Source organism: Neoarius graeffei, chromosome 2 (assembly GCF_027579695.1).
Source record: "Neoarius graeffei isolate fNeoGra1 chromosome 2, fNeoGra1.pri, whole genome shotgun sequence".
NCBI classification, from domain to species: Eukaryota; Metazoa; Chordata; class Actinopteri; order Siluriformes; family Ariidae; genus Neoarius; species Neoarius graeffei.
Window position 1 is genome coordinate 6866141 of NC_083570.1, and position 9268 is coordinate 6875408.

Here is a 9268-nt window from a genome sequence, read left to right on the forward strand (position 1 = left end):
ATCCACTGGGTCTGCCCCAGCAATCCCTTTATCCGAGACACCACAGACCGTCTCTGTGGATTGACAAAAGTCCCCGAGCAGAAGTGTGCAGGCAAATTGTCTATTAAAGATGAAGGAATAGGAACTAGAGTAGAAAGAGCTGGTAATCGGTGGCTAATCAACACTCCCCAAACTGAGATTCTGGTATCATATGATCAACATAACACTGCCACTAGAATGAAGATCCCTAACGAAACCTCTCTCCTAAGTGTCCCACTAGGAGCCACTGTTCACGTGGGTGACATCACCCTCCATCACCTTAGCGCTGACCAGTATGAGACCGAGATAGAAATGCCCGATGCCTTCCCAGGTCACGAACTTGAGATAAACTCCACCCTCCAAGCACAACTACTGCTGGAAGGGACCAAAACCGTGCAATTCGATCTTAAGCCCACTGGCATCGCTACCACTTTCTTGAATAACCGCGCAAACCCTTCGTCCGATCAAGGATCTTTAATAAGCCGAATTGCGCTGGGATTTCTAGCTAGCGGTTGGGTTATCACAGTCTTCATAGCCATCACTCTACACAGGTACATACTGACACTACCCCGCAAACTGGACAAAACGATCTACGCACCTGAGAAATTAGATCGTGGCATTGTCCGATTCTCCATCAGGCCTAAGGCCTCCACTAACTTTCTTGAAGAGTAGGCTTGCTAACACGCTAACTAACCCCTCTTTTCCATTTTCCTTTATGGAGTTTTGATTATTTTTGTTTGCTGTGTGAAATATTGTATGTAGAAGGTAGTTAAGTAGCCATAGTGTAATTGTTTTCATGTCCAAGTGCCTATGCTTTCATGCCCAAGTGCCTATGCATCTTATGGACTGTATGAAATGAATTGAACTGTTGAACTGTGTCTGAAAGACTTTTCACAGAAAGGACCCTTGGAACTACCTCATTGTGGAACTACCTCATTGTGGATTACTAGGGACCGTGGGTCGCAGACTAAACACCATGTGCCCATAGGGTATCACTCCTTTCAGCGCCTATGGCCAAGGGGGGAATGTTGGTAACTCGCCAGCGCCCCCTATAACGATCCCACAATTTCCTTGCGCGCTCCACCCGGATGTGACGTAAAGTGGAACTGCTTTAACTGTATCGAGAGCGCCTCGATTCGCTCTCTCATGTTCTGACTACTGGAGTGGTCGGACGGACTGTAGGCACGCTCGCCTACAGTGTTGAGACTAACCGCTATTGTCTGAGAACAGCCTGTTCAAATTAGTTTCGGCCGAACTTTTGAACGACCCGCTAAGTTTCAGCGATATAGTGGTTTCGATTCTAAACCTTTGCAAAGTTTAACTACAGTTAAGTAGTTTTCACACGCTAAGAGGCATTTGCGGACAGCTTCGCTCCTCTCAGCCTTTTTCTCGTCGACGCATCACCGGAGGTTTCTCCTGAAGCACCGTGGGCCAGCTAGGCCTTCATCTCCCTGCTTCGTTAGCCGCGGTTGGACGCAACGCGCCGCTAACCTCCTCTCCTCGGACTGCGACCCTCAGCGCGGACATCGGAGAAAGAACTTCCATCGCATTGAGTAGGCACTTGGGCAAATTTTTAATTTGTAGCTTATTCAGATGGTTGTTAGGGTCATGTTTAAGCTTTGAGCTATTTAGCATACCCGCTCAGACACGGAAGGTGTTTGTTTGTTTTTATTGTTTGTTTGTTTGTTTGTTTTTATTGTTTGTTTTGGTTCTGTTTTTTTTCTTTGAACTTGTTAGACAGGGTATCTTGCATGATATCTTTCCTTAACTCCATTGCTAGCTTCCCTATCTGATTAGCAGCGCAGCGACAAGTTTGTTATTTTAAGCTCCGAGGCTAGACCGCTACAAGGCCTAGTTCTCTCCATCCAACACATATACACACTCTCTCACACTCTTTCTCTCTCTCTCTCTCTCTCGCGTTGAGTTCTTTGCCTAGATAGTCTGTTGGAAATTGTTGTTAAGTGCAGTGTTTGGATCCAGCTGTAGCGTGGTCAGATTCTCCTTAGCAACTTATTGCTAGCTACCTCAGGGTGATACGCTAGCTGGTAGGCTTGTGTTCTCGACTAGGCCTGCAGGCGCCATTTTTCCGACGCCATTTTGATACCTTCCTCATTGAGTTACCTGTGATACGACACCTAGGCACTGACCGCCATTTTGTTTAAGCATTGCCAGAGTGGCTAGTCATTAGCATCTGCCCACAGATACCTACACAAAGCACACATTAGCCACAGAGCTAATCCTTTGTTCTATTTAGCTAACATTCCTTTGTTTTAGCTAACATTCCTTTGTTTTAGCTAACGACAAGCTAGGTCACACACACACACACACGCATCGGCTTGCCCTAGCCTCACACACGCACACACAAGGGATTCTTTTCTTTTTCCTTCTATCTCTTTCTCTCTCTCTTTCCCTCAAATTTATAGTCCAGGTGTAATTGTTCCATTGTTTTGTCTTGTTATTACCTTTGCTGACATTGAATGTATTTTGAGTTTATTATTATTAGTGAGTAGTAGACAAATAAAAGCTAATAAAATTGAATTGCATTTTACTTGTTCCTGTTGTTTATTCACAAGGTCAACTATTTAGAACTCCTTTTTCCTTCAGAATTTAGCTTTTGTATACAACTGGGTTTCCCATCTAATACAGAGCTACCATTAATCTTGAGTGTAACCATTCACGGTGAGTATTAAGATTAATAATTTAAGATTTTATGAGACTGATCTTTATTTATAAATTGATTAATTTAATTATCAATTATCACATAATTTATAATTTAATTAATCCCAATTCAACCTACACGTACTTGCACCAATGCTACTGTAATGTAGACTGCTTGTATACTTGTATTGATCTAATTTAAAAAAAGCGCAATATATCCCATCATGCATTGCGGTCGCGCTGAAAGAAATCAAATTAAAAGTCTCAAATTTGATTTAATAAAAGGCAGCGGAGAAGAAGAAAGTATTCAGACTTGATTAAAAAACTGAAAGATGCAGGTACTTTTGTATTTATTAATGTGGAAAATGTGCTCAGTATAATATGGATTTATCACAAAAATGCATGCATGTATTTATTATTTTGAAAACCCACCAGCCGACTGATCTGGTACGTTTTAATTGTGCGACAGTAATGATGTAAATACTAGCGCGACGGACTAGTGTCTGAAAGCGTTTTTGTTTTTCCCCATTTTACTAATGAGCTCACTATATAGTCCTGAATATAGTAATTCCCTATATAGGGAGTAGTGAATGAGTGAGTGATTTCGGACACAAGGCTAGTTTAACTGTTGTGAACTTTTTTTTTATTGGAAGTTTCAAAGATTTACAGAGCATTAAGGCAAATGTATGTCTTTTTTACAGAACCTTGTAGGAACATAGCACACATAGTACACATATCAAGAAATTATAAAACATAAGAGGAAAAAAAATAAATAAAATGATAGAAAGAAAGGAAAAAAAAGACACTCGAAAGAAAGTAATGGGGGTACAGTATAACAAATTGAAGCTGTCTATTAATGATATAAGTTCGTTACTCCTCTTAGTTTTTAAATATCTGACGGATTTACTGTACAAACATAACTCGTTTTTAAAGGAAGGGAAAATGGGGATTGTCTTTATGCATTTGCATTTGTGAATATAATATTTTCCTAAACACGTCACCACATTTATTAAAAGCTCTATGTTTTTGTCTTTGTGTATACACCCATATTTGAGTAGATTCAAGTTTAAAAAAGGAACGGTAGGAATGTTTTCACAGAGCCAGTCAAATACATCGTCCCAAAAGGTGTTACTGTATAAACATAAGAAAAATAAATGATCTGTAGTTTCAACATTTTCACAACAAAATATGCAATTCTTCAGCTCTATATTAAATCTGTAGTTAATAAGCTCCCCTGAGGGCTATATGTCATTAAATATTTTAAAGTGGAGTTCCTTTGTCTTGGGAGGGATAGGTAGGTTTAAAGTGAGAGTGCGTAGTTTTTTGATAGTGTGTGAATCAATATTTTTAGGATTAAAGTTTTTATATTGGTGATAAGGAAAGAGATAAGAAGTGAACAATCCTCGGATTACTTGGTTAGGTATATCTTTCTTTATGAAGTCGTCCTCACCTACTCTTAAGGCACTAGGAAGGCTAGGGGCAGAAGTGAATTGTTTTGAGTTTTTGGCCATTAATAAAAAGGCAGGAGGGATACATTTCATGAGCCTGTTGTATTGTTGTCGATCACATTGAAAGCCGTGTTTTAAACAGAAGTTATCAAATGATAAGACACTGCCATCCTCATCTAGCAGGTGCATTATCGACCACATGTCCCTCTCCATCCATTCGCTAAAATATATTGATTTGTTTTCGTGAAGAATATATCTGCAGTTCCAGATAGGTGTGTTGTGTGGAGTGAAGTTGTGTTTGTACAGAAGGTTCCAGTAGAGGAGGACTTGAGAATGGAAAGAGGATAGTTTTAAAGGCAACTTCTTTGGGATGAAATCACAGTGCAAGAGAAAAAGAATACCACCAAGTTTTCTAAAGATTTCCCTAGGGACACAATACCAAAAACTGTTGTTGTTAACAAGGAATGATCTTAGCCACTTTATTTTTAATGTGCCGTTGATGCAATCAAAGTCAATTGCCTGCAGTCCACCATCTTCATAATTTTTTACCATGGATGCCTTTCTTAGATAGTGGACTTTCCTTCTCCAAATATAGTCAAAATTTAATTTATTTATGGTTTTAATTACTTTGTCAGAAAAGGATAGAGAACTAGCAGGGTAAATACATCTAGAAATACTTTCCATTTTGGTTATGTAGATTCGACCTAATAGAGATAAGTCCCTATTTAACCACCTATCCAATCTAGATTTACATTCTTCTAATTTGCTCCATAAGTTAAGAGAATCACTTAGAGTTGCATCCTTTGTAATATGCACTCCTAGATATTTAACTGAGGATTTGATGGGAATGCCATAAACCGATGAGAGGAGGGAGTTGTGTATAGCTAGAAGTTCACATTTGTTAAGGCTTAAGTGTAAACCTGAAGCATTTGAAAATAATTTTATAGAGTCTACGGCTTTTGGGACTTGTTCAGGGTTTCTCAGGAACAAAGTGGTGTCGTCGGCTAGCTGGCTTATTTGAAGTTTAGTATTGAAAACATTAATGTGTTCAATTTCTGAGTTTTTAATTAGGATGGAAAGCATTTCTGCTGCAATTAGGAATAGATAAGGTGAGATGGGGCACCCTTGTTTTATACCTCTTCTGATAGCGAAACGGGGGGATGTACCTTTTGAAAGAGAAACAGAACTGTTAGTGTCATGGTAGATGCATCTGATTATGTTCCTGAAAAAATCTCCAAACCCACATCTTTTAAGAGCCTGAAAAATGAAAGAGTGTTCGACTGTGTCAAATGCTTTATAGAAATCAAGGAAGAGAATAAGACCATCATCCTGTAGGTAGTTGTTATATTCTTGTAGGTCTAATACTAGACGTACATTGTTGTGTATTGATCTGCCTTTCATAAACCCCGATTGTGTTTCACTGATTATTTGGTGAAGACCATTTTTTAGTCTGTTCGAGAAGATGTGTGTTAATAATTTATAGTCGTTGTTAAGCAGAGTAATTGGTCGCCAGTTTTCAAGGTATTTTCCATCTTTACCAGGTTTGGGAATAAGTACTATTACACCTTGTTTCATGGTGTGTGGGAGTGACAAGTTAGCAATAACTTCATTCAGAGTATAAAACAAAATGTGTTTGATATCCTCCCAGAAGTGTTTGTAGAAGTTTGCTGTGAGGCCGTCTGAACCTGGTGAACAGTCTGGTATTAAACATTGCATAGCCTTTTCTAATTCTTCACGTGATAGAGGTGCATCGCAACTTAATTTGAAATCTTCTGAGATAAGTGGGATGTATTCTTTTATTTTGTCAAAAAAAGTGTCGGCTGCCTCTGGTGAAAAATTGCTTGAGTATAATGAGTTAAAGAAGGTGAAGACCTCTTTTGCTATAGTTTTGGGGTCAGAACATTCAGTGCCATTTATTAACAATGTTTCTAAATTGTTTTTTTCTTGTCGTGCCCTTTCTAACCTGCAAAAATAAGCAGAGTTCCTCTCCCCTTCCTCTATCCATTTAGCTCTTGATCTGATATAAGCCCCTTTGGCTTTTTTGGTGTAGAAGTCATCAAGTTTAGTTTGCAAGTTAAGTAGTTTCCTTTTGTCAGAATCAGAGATAGTGGGTTTGTTGCAGCATAGATAAATTTCCCTTAACAGTTCGTTCTCCACTAGCTGAGTGGAGTGTTTTAGTTGTTTGCTGAATGATATAGAGAAGTTTCTTATCTTGAATTTGATATATTCCCATTTTGATGTAAAAGAAGAAAAGCTATCATCCTCAGAGATTTCTTTGATAATACTCCTTATCCCCGTGCAAAATACTTCAGAATTCAAAAGATTAGCATTGAATTTCCAGTAACCCCTATTGCGTTTGGCAGTGTTGGAAGGTTTCAATAGTAAACTTATGAGACAATGGTCTGATAGAGGAGCAGCAGAGATTGAGCAATCACTAACAAGTTCTTTTAAGCAGTCAGAGATGAGCCAGAAATCAATTCTGGATCTGCTTGACCCGTCTGGCTTAAACCAAGAAAAGTCTTTTTGATCTTGATGTAAGATACGCCAAGGATCGATCAAATTGTGAAGGTTGCAGAAATTATACAGATGAGGATTATAATGGTGGTTAACAAATTTGGTGGGACAGCGATCTAACCATTCATTACATACCATGTTAAAGTCACCCCCCAGCAGTACATTGTCTGTTGGGTAAGTAAGTTTCAGTTCCTTAATAATATCGTTGATATCAGAGAGTAGTTCCTTGTTTTGTGTTAAATTGTTGTGACCATAGATGTTTCCCAAAATAATAAAGGAATGTTCGATAGACAAAACACAAAAGATCCAGTGTCCATCTGAGCCTTTTCTGGTGGTGAGAATTTTCCCAGGGAAGTTGTGCAGGAGGATAGCTGTACCAGCAGAGTGATTGGTACCATGTCCAAAAATTATTTCATCTCCCCATTGGTTGGACCAGAATTTTTCATCAGTCTTTATAGAGTGAGTCTCTTGTAGTAAAACAATGTGTGATTTCTTATTTTTACAAAAAAGAAAGACAGCTTTTCTTTTGACACTGTCTCTTAGTCCCCTTGCATTAAAAGAAATTAACTTAAGATCTTCTTTGATAGAAAACATTAATCGGACGGGAAAAAAAAAAACAGAACAGTACTAAAGAGAGAGAGTGAAACTCTGAACTTTGAAGAAAACTTCAGGGAGTAACAGGAATAAACCTCGCCTGTAGGTTCCTAGGCAAAAATGAACTGAACCCCTTACAAGTGGTCAATTTAAACATGTCCCTCTATACGTTACCAACTTCAGTGACCTCAATGGCACTCCCGTTTATGTAGCCAATCGGACCTTTGTAGTAGGCTCGCTGACCAGCTTCTCTTGCTGCCTTGATCTTTGGCCACACAGCCTCTCTCGCCTCCTTGTCCTCCGGGAGAAGGTGTTCAGCGAACGCGATGCTGAGCTTCGAGCACACTGCAGAGCCTTTTGAGAGGCGCCACAGCTCATCTCTGAAGTGTCGCATTGTGAATTGTATGATGATGTGCCTGTTTTTGTTCTTCTGCTTTTGGCCCAAGCGGTGCACCGAGTCGATGACAAAGTTGATTTTTTTCTTCCATTTTGGAATGATCTGCATGATGATGTGGGACACCTGTTCACGAGTGTCTTCGTTGTCCTTTTCCTTTAGCCCGCGTAGTTTCAGATTCCAATGAACTGTTGTGAACTGAATGACCAAAGAACTACTTCCGGAAAAGCGTCGCTCTCATTACATAGTCAGCAGTAGTGCATCATGGGAAATATTTCGCTATTATTTTCTCATAGAATAAATGTCATTAAAAAGTGCCCTGTTCATTCTAATTGTTGATTCAGTGTGTTGATTGTGTGTTTTCGATGTAGATGTGTATGTAATTAGTGAGTAAATGGTGGTGAAGAGTGTGTGTGGTGGTGACGGCGCTCCGCAGTGCGTTGTGAGCTCATACTTACCTGGTAGAGGAGATACCATGATCAAGCAGGTGGTTCACCCAGGGCGAGGCTCAGCCATTGCACTCCGGCTGCGAATTCCCCAAATGTAGGAATCTTGACTGCATAACGTATTGTAAATCAGTTAGCGTGTATTATGGTACTGCGCGTCTGCGTAATGTTAGATCTGTTTTAACAATCCTGCGCACATTTAGTTATACAGCTATTTGTACTGTATCATTTATATACTATACTGATGCTTATTATTGTTAAAACAATATCTAAAGTGCTATTTGTAAAACAAAGCTTATTTTTTTCGCGGTCGAAATTCTGCGCTCTGATTGGCTGGTGAGCGGCTTCGTATCCTACGTTATGGACCTCTGGCGACTCGCTCGGTCACAACAACAACAAACAGTAGAATTTTTTGTCAACATTTATTTATTTTATTTTATAAGATTTACTTATAAGATTATCAAATCCTATAAATTTTTCCCAGCATTTCTCAGGAGAATAGCATTAATTTTACAGCAGGGCCGTGTAAAGACCTTTGGAGGGGCAGGGGCTCAACATTCAAAAAAGGGCACTTGGAACAAATTTTTCACACAAGTTAACTTTATTCAAAACTAAATTTTAATTGCAATTCTTTATCCTCTCTTTCCTTGGCATCTTTGCATAATGCAGGCTTTCACTTATTTAGAAAATGTTTTTAACTCAACTAACCTAAGCTACTAGAACATAATAGTCTTGATAGAATATGTTGTGGACGTCGTCATTCAGCCTTAAGTTTTGGAAGCTGCTAGAATATGTTATTAACGCCATCGTTCAAACTAAAGTTTCCGAATCTGCCACGTTAATGAAATGGATGGAGCAAACGGTTTAAATATAGCCGAGGCGGCTTCATTAAATGATAAACAACCCTACGCATTTACTGTTGTGTTCTAAGCTGCACAGTATTGCATGTTCAGATAAGAAATGAAAGGAGACTTTCAGTGTGACCTCACCATGCCGTTCCTCGCACTGTCTCCCACTGCCAACCGCCTGCATGCGCTTTTTTTTTTTTTTTAGATAGGACAGTGGAGAGAGACAGGAAATGAGCGGGAGAGAGAGACAGGGAGGGGTCGGGAAATGACCTCGGGTCGGAATCGAACCCGGGTCCCCGGATTTATGGTATGGTGCCTTAGTCATCTGAGCCATGACACCCCCACCTG

The 9268-nt window shown here is 39.5% G+C and overlaps 1 pseudogene; it reads left to right on the forward strand.

The window, feature by feature from the left end:
* Window positions 1–8076: 8076 nt before the first annotated feature.
* On the forward strand, window positions 8077–8228 carry LOC132882287 (U1 spliceosomal RNA; annotated as a pseudogene).
* Window positions 8229–9268: the final 1040 nt, after the last annotated feature.